We start from the raw sequence: 12,715 nt of genomic DNA, 5'->3' as shown, positions 1-12,715 counted from the left end.
GTCATGAGAAGTCCAATTTAAAGGCCATGATCCACTTATGGGACGGTAAATGTGTGGAAGAATATCTTTTGGTTACATGAGACCTACAAATTTAATTTTGTGGCCTTAAACACAGCATGGTATGGTAGTAAACCAAAACTATATATTTGCCTGAGAAAGCCATCCCATAAGTGATGGAAAGTGGTGGCAGTTTCATGCAGTGGACAGACTTTAGGCCAGAACTACAAAAACTTGTAGACATCAATAAAGGTCAGCAGAGAAACGGTAAAGATGGTTAATGTGTCTGCTTTCAGGGAGTAAAACAATCAAAGCACTTGACAGTGCAATTATGTTGGTTAGTAATAACTTTTACAAAAACATTTTCATGGACTTTATAGCAAGTCTAAATTGTCTAAAATGTAAAAAAAAATTCACTACTGAGTCTTTAAACGTGGAGGTCCAAATAGCTCTTCTCTCAAATTTTAAGAACGCTTTGCTGTTACTTTAACAGAACATGGGCCAGACATCATGATGGATGATGGAAGATCCAACAGAACTGTTTGTCACACAGAGGACAGACTAAAACTGTTCCAACAGGACTGGCATATTCATTTAAATCTGGCTTTCAAAACAAAGGCTCATAAAAGGAAACATTTGTTACTTAGTTCCTGATCAGTGAGAAAAAAACCCTGGAGTTGGAGAATCAAGCCCATGAAATGTCCTTTATTTTGCATTCAAAAGACTAAGTCATACACAATTAGTCTCAAGACTTACAGATGCTACATATCTGTAATCATATGTCATTCAATAGATACAAACTGTGAGAAAAGGACATAAAAAGTAATTTAAATGATCAATTAATTAACATTTTCCATTAGTGTTGTGGTTTTGGCTTAATGTTTGGGGGAGGTTTGGGCAGACATGTAGACTGTGGTTGTTTCAGGTGCTTTGGAAACCGATCACGGAAACTTGTTTCTGTTTGCCTCCCTACATAACAACAATGTGGCCTTGGGGCCCCTCTTTGGCCTTTCTGATGGAAAACACTGATTGCAACACAGCAGTCTTTGATTAGGACTTGATAAATGATAGAGTTTCCATTTCTGGAGGGAGAAGCGTGTGTCACAGACAACGCTTAACTAAGACAAGTGGGCGTCTGGCTACCACAGCTTAAATGACTGGAATCCCCTGTTGACAAACTGATCTTACAAGGCTTAACTGGGGTCTCAGAACAGCCAGGAGAGGAATCAAGAACAAGTCCTGCAGGCTTCACCCACCTCTGTCCCCTGTCGATTACACTCACGCAATTTGCACGCTGAAGTGTCTTTTTCCAACAAAAATCACATCCTCTCTGCTAATAGACATCTTAAAGGAAAGGTTAACATAACATGCCAAAAAACAAAATGCTCTTTTACAAAAAAGAGAGTAAAATGTAGTTATGAGGCTGAAAAAAGAAAAAAAAATCTTCATGTCAGGTTAAACAAACATTTATTGCTATGGTTGTTACATTTCCTAAGAGATTTACATAATTCAACTGACTTTTACAGATATTTGTAATGTTAATGTGTTTATCTGATTCATTGTATTTCTCGTTTTTTGAACTTTCTCTTTATCCCAGAGAAAGAACAGAAGAAAATTGCTTGAATTAGCAACTTGAGTAGAGCCACTAAATTAAAGTATTAAAAACACTTTTTGAACTACATTTTGATGGCAATAATGGACACACAAATGCCCATTATTACTTTTAAAATTACTCTAATTATAATTAAATATCACAGATAACGTCAAGGATTGAGGACAATTTGTGATGTAATGTCTAAATTAATCTCCTATGCCATGGAGGAAGTACAGGCTCTCCTTTACTCACACTTTTTTGCTAGCCTCAGCTGGCTAGACTAACACTAGCAGTGTAAATGTAAAACAGCAACAACAAGCGTTGATTCAAACTTACCAGTCTGAAAATGTCGTGAACACACATGTATCGGGATATAGTGTTGATAGTGAGGTTTTGGTAATCTCGTGGCTCTTACCCACAGTCCATTCGACACCTATTTTTGGTTCAGGAATCTGAGCTCCTTTGCTTTGATTCCATGCTGGTAAAATTTAAAATCTCAATCCATCCTTCTTTTTCCCAAAGCGATCGTATGAAGGAGTGTGAGAGTTAATGACACAGCACATTTGTACCACGTTTTCAACTTTTTAAGAAAACAAAGACAGCATTGTGGATAAAGGCTGTGTAAACAAACAGAAGCTGGTTTCCCGATGTCCAGGTGTCCCACGATGCAGTGCAGTTGTGACATCACTCTTTGAAGCCCCATCACAGTCAGGTTTAAGCAAGTGGAGAAACAAAGACAAAGTGCATAACAATTAAACAGGTGCCTGTGCCCCCGTAAACACACAAACATTTAAGACCATAGTTCAACATTAAAAGAGCAACTCAACTCTCATTTTCTATCCAGATTTGTCACATCAGGCAGACATTAAAATATTGTGCAGATCCACTGTTGTATGCCCGCCTGAAGACTATGCTGCAGCAGCTGCTTTGTGTCAAATCACCACTGCAATCGTAAATCACCTCTCATAGTTTATAGAGGTTTTTAGGCTTGTTAGTATCTTGTGTTGGGGATCAGGGGTGGGTTCACTCCAACCCCCTGCCCCCTTTTCTGTGTTATGATCTTTTAGGTGATTGTGAAGCATAGAGAAAATCTTGTAGATCCCAGGAGAAAAAGGATTACCTGAATGGGGCTACAGAAATGCAGCAGTCACTCAGCTCTTGCCTTGAAAAATGATGTCGCAATTATTTTTCTTCAAGAAGTACAAAAGGTCTGCCCCCGAAAAATGTACAGTACATTTTATGGGTACTCATAATTTGAGCACCACTAAATTAAATTTAGCCAAGGCTTTAAGATGAGCTCAAGTCAGATTTAAAGGGTCTTCTAATTTTATCTCTATAGTTGGTAATCCTGTTCAGAAACACTTTTTTTTTATTCTGGATAAAATGGTCCTTCCATCCTGAAAGTAGTCAATACATTATGTATTCAGAAAAAGAGGGTTAAAAATATATCTCTGTTGGAGCTGCAGGCCTGGAAAAACTCTAACTAATCCCTTCCCTTTGGACTGAAAGGTAGCGTTTTGTTCCTGCCCTCACCCCCCTCAGTCCCTCAAACTCCGAGGGTATCACCTTATCTATTGGTTGTCCCACATGCCAATCATACTGACGTACTCCTGTAACACCAGTGTGTGTGTTCGTTTCTTGTCAGTTTCCACTAGCTCATTGCGCATGTGCATGGATCAGGCTCGGTCCGGCATTATTGAGTAGTGATTTATTGTAATATTCTGTGTTCTGTTCTGGTTCATGTTTGTTATTTGATTAGTTGTTTCAGTTTCTGGTTATGGGTTCTTTCGGTTTGGTTTTGATAGTAGCTTATGTACTGTTTAGGTTACCTGTTTTACCTTGTCACATTATCAGCCTAAGTTTTGTTATCAGCTCAGTTTTGCTCACCTTCATCTTCTGTCAGCTCACTTGCTCTGATCGTTTCCACCTGCCTGTATTGTAATTAGCTTCACTTGGTTTCACCTGCTCTCTCCACTATATAGTCCTCCCTCAGTGTTCAGTTCCCTGCCAGATCATTATTGAGCTTTTGGTGAGTTTCTGTCCAGCATCTTGTAAGTAAGCCTGTAGACCTAACCCAATTGCCCTTTTTGTGTTTTCTGAGCAAGCCTGTGTTCTTGTTGGATTTTTCCTGTCCCGGTTTTTTGAATGCTTTCCTTTGTTGACAAACCTTAGTTGTGTTTAGAGCCTTTGGATCCACCTAAGGTTTGTCCAAGTCTGCCATCACCCCTGTTTGTGATTCCTGCCTTTTGGATTGCCTTCTAGTGTACCAACTTTTGGATTCCCTGTATGACCTTTGAGACTGCCTGTTCCTGTTCTAATAAGTTCTGCTTATTAAAACCTGTTTTTTTCACTCATCTGCTTGTCCGGCCTGAATACTGGGTCCTCTGTCTCTCGTTCATGACAATTCATTAGTCGCTGTCTGACTTTCTGATAGTTCTGCGGTACTGCCGGTAGATGGTGCCACGTCTGTCTATATCTGCTCATAGCGCCCATTGCTGGGTTTCCATTTAGACTAAAAAAAGGACTATCAAAACAACTATCTGGACAGACGCTTGGAGTATATAGCCCTGTAATCAGCTTTCCAATATGTGTTTAACACATTTTGGAAAGCTGATTACAATTAATACTGTCTGCAAAGTTGGATTCAATCTGCAAATCTGGGAAAATTGACACTTCTCTAAGCATAGGCATTTTTTAGTTTTTTTTTGTTTTTGTTTTATATGTATGGGATAATGCCCGATAAGGTGGCCATCACCAGAAATGAATGGACAATGCAGAGGCGTGAACCGTCTGATGCAAAGTGGAGGACGGTTACTTCTGCAAAGTCCATTAATTTCTGATAATGGTTTCTTCAAAGGGCATTATCCCATATATACCATGGTTGCTCACAAAATAAATAAATATTACATCAATAATTAATACTTTAATGTTTTTTTTCACTGTTAAAATCAAAGGTTTTTCCACAAGAAGCAGCTGAGAGAACTCATTAATATCTCTTGTTGTGATGTGTTGCCAAGGTAAATTGTCTTGATTAAAACCACCTAACGTTTGACCCAGTGCAATAATTTAGAGCAATCAGGCTATTTTACAGGAACTTTTTTATATGTGTGCTATTACACTTGTTATGGTCACCCTGCAGCCAATCAGAATTGAGTATTCACCCAGACCATGGTATAAATAAATTGTACAGGGCGACTGATAAGTTTTATTTGTATATCAACTGTTCAAGGTTGTGACCATGTTGATATTTGAAAGCAAACATACTCTAATGTTCTACTTTCAATTTTAGAGATCTCCTTATGGAAACTGACATAGCCTGTTGACTCTAATGGAGCCTGATAGTTACATTCAACAATGTATTTCTGCACATAGACATACAAGGAGAGGTAATTAGAAGAAGGCTACTTATAATATATTAGAAACCTTTTTTTTATTTGTTATAGCTGAAGATTCTCTTTGATTTTGTTTAGAAGCACTTCCACAAGAACATCCAGGGCAAGGAAAAGTTGGATTCATTAATAAAAAGGCTTTCAAAATATAGATGGAACAATGTAATCGCTTCAGTGGTTTTGTGAAATTGCCCTTAAATAATACCACTAATATTACAACAAAAAATGATTTGTCAAATATCATTTATGTTTTCTGTCTAAGTGATGTATGAGCAATCAAATGGATAGAACTAAAATGTATTTTTGCTCATAAAATCAGAAGCTCTGCTCTCTTCTGAATTTGATTTTGTGAGCCTGTACAGCATACCAAATAACCACTAGGATTCCACATTTACACAAATGACAGAAAAGCTTACAGCATTCTTTTCTTTGTGTCATAGCCTTACATTTGTTTTTTATTATTTTGATACTGATTTCAGTCATTCATAGCCAATGAGCTGACACACCCTTTCTCATACTTAGTGAGAGGACTATTTATAGTACATAAATGTTGCTCAGGTAAGTTTATATGCAAATATAGTTGCTTAAAATGTTTAGCTCCATATTGTCTTAGCTGTGTAGATGCATTAAACCCAATATTTCGGGCATTGCTTGTCTAATGAGCATTAGTTACTGAGTAATTCTCTTTGTTGTTAGGTACCCACTAAGTAAAGCGAAAAGAAGAAACTCCCATCTTTCATTTGTTGTAACAGAATGGAATTAGTTTCCATCAGAATTTGCCCAGTGACAATACTTATTTTGGTTGCATTTGATAGAGATGGAAACGGGATTGTTGCCAGATGTTGCTAAGTAACATGGGGCATGTTTCTTTCCTCTCACTGGTTGAAGCTTTATCCAGTAGCACCCAGAGACATTTAAGTCACCACTCAGTGATAACAAGTCTAGTAATGTTGAAAAAAAAATATACTGAAGGGCTGTGGTTTGTTTCCAGTTGTGGATTTGTTTAGCAAGATTCACTATTTTTTTTTTTTTTTTAACAAATTACATATTTTTTTGGTAATTAATTTGAGAGTAGGTGGAGAAAATTTCTGCAGCTGAAAATGTAAAGTGCCCCTGCACAGGAAAACTGTTTCAAATTGTATTTTTCTAACTGGATATTTAAGTAGAACAAATCAGTTCACGTCTGAACTGTAGTTAGCAGACAACTTTAAAGGAGCATATGTAAATTCTCCAAAGAATTTCTAGCAAACATAACCCCCCCCCCACCCCCACCCCGCCATGTTTGATGATGCACTCGGATTGGAGACTATGAATTACGTAGAAAGACCACCTGTTTTCTGATCTGACCGTTTTTGATTAAAGCAACAAAGCTGACCACCTCTGAACATGTCCTTTTGTATTCAGTTTTGAAATTTACATGGCCCCATCAGTGCAAAACAGATCAGAAAAAATGAAATTTGTTGTCATGGCCCCTTTAAGACTTGTTCCTATCATTGAAAACAACTAACAAAACAAACACACATTTCAAACAAACATAAACAGATGGCTCTTTAGTAATTACCAGCCAGAAGATATCACTAAACTTGTATCAAGTACAATAACAGCTGCAAACATAAACATGCAGCAATTAGATTGTTGAGGGTTTCTCATGTTCCATGCCTTCACGTAAGCTAAGATTTGGCTCAAGACAGTTTATTTTATTTTTATTCAATATTATTTTTATTTATTTATTTTTGTTGGGGGGTGGGAGTCATTTTCTTAAATCAGGATCTAGATCCAGTTCTGCTTCTGCTTTGCTTTTGTCTTACACCCTGTGATAGAGGATATAATTCATGATAGAATCTGTGTTGGTGAGCATTCCCACACCATTACACTTTCAGTCCTATGCTGTACAGTTATGAGCTTCTTTAACTAGAATGCAGCATTTGGCTTTTAACAATTATGTCTTTTGTTTTGGTGCCTAAATAACCTCATTTTAAACTTCTCTGTCTCAAGAATAACACTCCAGAAGTCATGGTCTTCATAGTATTTTCTCTCTGGTTAACTATTGTCTGGCCCCTCAGGTTTATGTTTGTTCTATAAAAGTTGTATGTATGCTCAAAAAAGCCTGTGGTCCTAAAATCCCACTGAAGGACTTGCTCAGACGGCCAGACCTGGCATGTTGGCAGTTGTTTTAAATTCCCTGCACTTGTTGACTGTTTTACGTTCAGTGGATTAGATGATTTCAAATTATTTTGGAACCTATTTAAAAATTGGATCTGGACCGAATGGAATGTCAATCCAGCCCAGACCTCTTACTCTGACCTCAATTTTAGGGCACCAGTACTTCCATAATGCAGAGAATGTGGGCACAATTTTACTATGAGGAATTTTGTAGAATTTTGTAAATGTAGGATTAAAGGCATACTATGCAACATTTTTCAGTTAATTTATGTGTTCCATACTGTTTTGGATGATTAAATGAGTCATTTCAGGTCGAACAAAGGTTTTCTCGGCCGCCCTGGTGGTCTGTGGGGGAAATACCTCACTTGCAATTGCAAGAGCTCTTGGACCGCACCCACAGGCTCAGAAGTCTCGTGCAAGACCGCGAGAGTCGATCTTGCTTTACGGCGAGAACTCCATGTGTTTTTGCCCTGCCATTCACTATATGCACGCGCGAAAGCAACAACAAAGAACCGTGTGTTAACGTCAAATAAGCATGCAAGCATATCGAGTTTTACTATTATTATTATTATTACTATTTTTTTTTTTTTTTTGAATGTTGGCGAGATGCTACCGCGGCGGCCGCAGCGGCCGCCTCGCCAAGATAGCGCTGCGGGAAGCTTGATGTTCATACTTTCACTGTGTTAGTCATTGTTTGTACTGCCGTTTTTTTTTACTTTTCGTTGCGTTCGCCTGTCTGCTAAGCTCAAAACAACGGCGCCTGGCTTGACGGAGAAACCAGAACAGCTGAGCATCTTTACGACAGTGCACTTTTACTTTCGCCCTCTGGGGGGAGCCTCGCTGGAAAATCAACCCCGGTTGCATAGTATACCTTTAAAATCTAAGATTTTCCGACAACCTATGTTTCACCATGTTTTTTCTACGATGTTTTATATGGTGAAAGAATAGAGGAATTGACTAGGTTTGTCATTGCTGTCTCAAAGTCTGTCTGTGTGATGTGAAACACTCAGGTGAGGATCAGCTTCAGACAAACAGCCATGAAAGTGGGACCTGAACACAGTGCTGCACACGTCTTTAATACTAATAAAGAATGAACTATTCAAAAATAAACTGCTTAGTGTATGAAGTATAAGATAAGCTTTTCCTGTGAGTTATGCCCTGTTCCGTGCAGGATCCAAGATAAGCGTTCTCAATTGTTGGTCCTCTATATTAGGATGGAAAGAAGATTTACTTGAAGTTCCAAGTTTCAGAAGAATGTAATCACTGAAAGTGGTCTTACTTGTTTCTTGTTCTTTCCAGTTAGGAGGGAGAAATGCCAAATTATCCACAATTGCTTTAGTGAATGTGCTTGAGGTGAGGAGGAATTGTCTTATTCAAGGATTGTAATCTTGACATCTGAGGCTTGTGAACAAGGGTATGCGAGTTAAGCGGCAGAGAACAGACTGATCAGTTCTGAACAGTAATCCAGAAGTTTGGAGAAACTGTTTGTGGATTTTTTTTTTCAAAAAGTACTTCTACGCGTTCATGGAGGAAACACACAATTAGGTTCACAGTCACAAATTACCGCCAGTGTGACCTTCAGGCAGAGAATGAACATCTGGCAGGATATCATCCTTTTAAACCAAATTATAAAGCTTTGTTATTTAAAAGCTGCGACAGACTGGCGACCTGTCCAGGGTGTACCCCGCCTCTCGCCCAGTGAACGCTGGAGATAGGCACCAGCACCCCTCACGACCCCATGAGGGATTAAGCGGGTCAGAAAATGGATGGATGTTCTTTAAAAGAACGGTTTTAAGAACAGATATGTCACGCTCAAGGCCCGTGAGAAAATGTTATAAATCCAGTAATAGTGGCCCACCTGTAGGGCACATGGAGCTCACAGCAATCACATTACATATTCCTTAGTACACCGTTAGTTATTTCTGTCTAGAGAATAGGTTGCACAAGCTACACTTGGATGTCAACCCTGCTGTGTTCAGTTTGCATATAAACCGACTTTTCTTTGCCTGGCCTTTTCACTGTACATTTTTAAATCTGCTTTAAAAACCCGTTTTTTCTCATTAGCTTTTGATGTATCATGACAGAGCTCACCTTATTCACTTCATTCACATTTTTTTGCATCTTTTAAGTGTTTTCTGTTATGTTTTACTCTAGTTGATTGTAACTTATTTTATGTGTTTATCATGTATGTTGTTATTCTTTATTCAGCAGTGTTATTTTTAGAGTGCTTATAAATAAAGTAGGCTTGGCCTGCCTTGGAGATGCACAGAATCCATATTGCTTGAGGTTCAGTGTAAAGCTTCCACTGTGTTGGCCACACACTGGCCAACATTTCAGGAAATCCCTTTTTTTTTTGCATTGCTCTTAAGTAATATTCTAGTTTTCTGATAAACTGAAATCATCAAAATTAAAATAAATAAACACCTGAAATGCATCAGTCTGTGTGTAATGAATAAATATAACATACAAGTTTCACTTTTTGAATGAAATTACTGAAAAAATATTTTCATAATATTCTAATTTTAAGACCAGCACCTGTATATTTATTTTCTCAAAGAACACAAACAGGCTCCCACACTCTCACAGTTACCCTGAGACTCAATATTCTTAAAGCGTTTGCAGCTTTCTTTCATTTGAGCATGCTGTAGTGTTCAAAGAAGAGACAGTCTTCATTTCCAAAATAGTGTCGGTGCATGCAATTACCGACTACTGCAGGTTCCTGTTGAGGCAATCTTTCCATGTACCCGTTACATGAAGTCCTTTAATAAACTCTTATGGCACATTACACCTTTAGGCCCTTTGATATGCTGTTTGTCAGGTTTTGTGTGGTTGCAGCAGGACCAAAGTACAGACTAGAGCTTAGGATCCACATATTGAAGTGAATACGTAACATTTATTAGAAAATCAAAAACTCACAGGGAGGGGCACGCGATGACAAGAACCAGAACAGATGACCTGCAAAGAGTGAGAGGAAACAGTGGTTTAAATAGTGAGGGGATGCACAAAGGATAAAGCAGGAGAGCAGGTGGAAGCAATTAGGGAGACAATTAAGTGATTAGCTGAAGGAATGCAATGAAATGTCAGAGAGAAGGAGGAAACATGGGACCTAACAAAAATACAAAACCAAAATAGATGAACAAACTATGACAAAATAAATCCACTAACCAAGCCAGGCAGGAAAATAAGTATCTAACTGGAACAAGAGTAATTAACTCCATTTTAAAGAGCAGAATACTAAATGATGACAGGAAATGCCAGAATAAGACTAACAAGCAATAATAAAAAGGTGAAAACAGACAGAATGCACAATCTCCAGAAACCTTAAAATAATCAAAGATATGTGGGTCGTGACACCACGGTGTTGATAAGATGAACAAGGAATAACTTTAAAACTTTACACTGTTTCATATCAATGCCTGTATGAAGCAGTTGTACAAAATTTTATGGCCATGTGATCTTAAACAGATGTTAACTTTTTATGCTTTCCTTGCATAGTCAGCTTTTTGCTATATGGAGTTTGAATTACTTTTTGTATGTCAGCTCATATTATGTCTGTAATGAGAAAGGCCTTTATGTGAAATTGTTGCTTCACCTTGATTTAAAGTGATACTTGTGATTCTGTAATTTTTTAGAACACTTTACATTCTAGCATACATCTGACTGATGTGTACAAAGAGGTTTTTTGATAGCAACAGGAGTGGTCTGTTACTTAAAGCCAGTTAACATAGACAAAATGTATATAAACTAGTTTGAGCCTATGTTGACTATTAAAAGGAATAAGTACTTACAAAACCTGAATAGTTGCATCTTAGAAAAGGCAAGACTATTTTTGTGGTGCTCAGAACTCATGAAGCTCATTGAGGTGAAAAAGTTTAAAACATATATTTAAAGTGATTTAATGTCCACCAGCACCACTAGATGAACTAGATGTAAATTAGATACATCGACATTCAAGTATATTTTTATCTTCCTTTGGAGTTGTTGAAGATACAAAGACCAAGACAAGGTTTTCACATATAAATATCAGACGAATAGCCACACAAAGTGAGTCACATTTTGTCAAGATACAACCATAAACCTTAATGCCTGTTATTGAGATATTGTTTATAGAACAACGCAAAATAGTACATATATTTTCAGAAACGTTTTCAGAAAAACTGAGCAAAAGTTCGGTTGCCTCCCATTTAAGCCTGCTTGCTGTTGCCATGACCTGGATAACTGGCAATTTGTCCAGGCATAGTACTAAAATTGTGATGGTGAAGCTACATGAATTTTCTGACACTAGGCTGGCCCAGTCACATACTTTAACCTGCCTTCTTCCCTGTATAATCTCCTAGCTCCTCTTGGTTTTGTCATACAAGGACATTCATAGTATTCACATTTTCTAGTGTCAACTGCTTAATAAAGGCATAAATATGTATGCCTGAAGACGGAGGACACAGAATGGAAAAATCTAAAGAATGTGTGGAGCACAAAAGCAGTGTGAAACCAATGCAAAAAAATCAACAGGCAGATGTTTCCAAACGTGCAAAAATTACATAAATACTTGATGTAGATTCAACACCATCCATCCATCCATCCATCCATCCATTTTCCAAACCGCTTAATCCCTCATGGGGTCGTTAGGGGTGCTGGTGCCTATCTCCAGCGTTCACTGGGCGAGAGGCGGGGTACACCCTGGACAGGTCGCCAGTCTGTCGCAGGGCAACACAGAGAGACAAACAGGACAAACAACCATTCACACCTAAGGACAATTTGGAGAAGCCAATTAACCTAACAGTCATGTTTTTGGACTGTGGGAGGAAGCCGGAGTACCCGGAGAGAACCCACGCATGCACAGGGAGAACATGCAAACTCCATGCAGAAAGACCCAGGGGTGTACTTCAACACCAGATGTTAAATAGAAATAGAGAGACAGTGAAGACAGCCACATGGTAGGTAGTAACATTAGTAAAAACTGCAAAAAGATTAATGGTTTACTCTCCATCATTAAAAAGCCATAATGTTTTTTCTAACTTTGTTTTACGTTTTTAGATTAATTTAATTAATGTAAATCGACTGCAACAACGTTATGTGAGAAGACGTATGCACATATTTAGCATAGCTGTGTGAACAAAGTTTTGAATTATACATGATGCTAATACACCATCTTGCAACAGAGACAAACTGTGTCTTAAATTAAGTAAATCATTTACTAACAATACATTGTTGTTCATATACAATATGAAGAGCCCAGAGCAGACTCTACCTGCTGAGGAGGCTGAGATCATTGGAATTGCAGGGGACACTCCTGAAGACGTTGATTGACTCTGTGGTGGCATCAGCCATCTTCTATGGTGCAGGTTGTATGAACAGCAGGTTATCTCTAGCTGAGAGGAAGTGTTTAGGCAAGCTTAATATTTTCCACTTAAATCTCACCCAGTATTCTGGCATTTAGCTAACTGAAATATTTTAGAAATCCTTGATGCAGGTTTGATTTTTTTTTCTGATTTAACGCCATATAAAGGAAGAAATGTTCTCTCCATGTTACCATGGAGAGAAAAACAGAGAGACACAAAGTATATAGTTGAAA

The 12,715-nt window shown here is 38.0% G+C and overlaps 1 long non-coding RNA gene across 1 annotated transcript; it reads right to left on the bottom strand.

The window, feature by feature from the left end:
- Positions 1 to 682: 682 nt before the first annotated feature.
- On the bottom strand, positions 683 to 10,968 carry LOC118563715. Its single transcript, XR_004931376.1, has 2 exons — positions 10,060 to 10,968; positions 683 to 2,280 (listed from the first exon to the last, which is right to left on the bottom strand). It is a non-coding gene; the product is annotated as an uncharacterized LOC118563715 (long non-coding RNA).
- Between the last annotated feature and the right edge of the window lie 1,747 nt (positions 10,969 to 12,715).

Source organism: Fundulus heteroclitus, chromosome 7 (genome assembly GCF_011125445.2).
Source record: "Fundulus heteroclitus isolate FHET01 chromosome 7, MU-UCD_Fhet_4.1, whole genome shotgun sequence".
Lineage (NCBI taxonomy): Eukaryota > Metazoa > Chordata > Actinopteri > Cyprinodontiformes > Fundulidae > Fundulus > Fundulus heteroclitus.
Note: the sequence above shows the minus strand (reverse complement) of the source record. Positions and strands in the feature narration are given on the sequence as shown.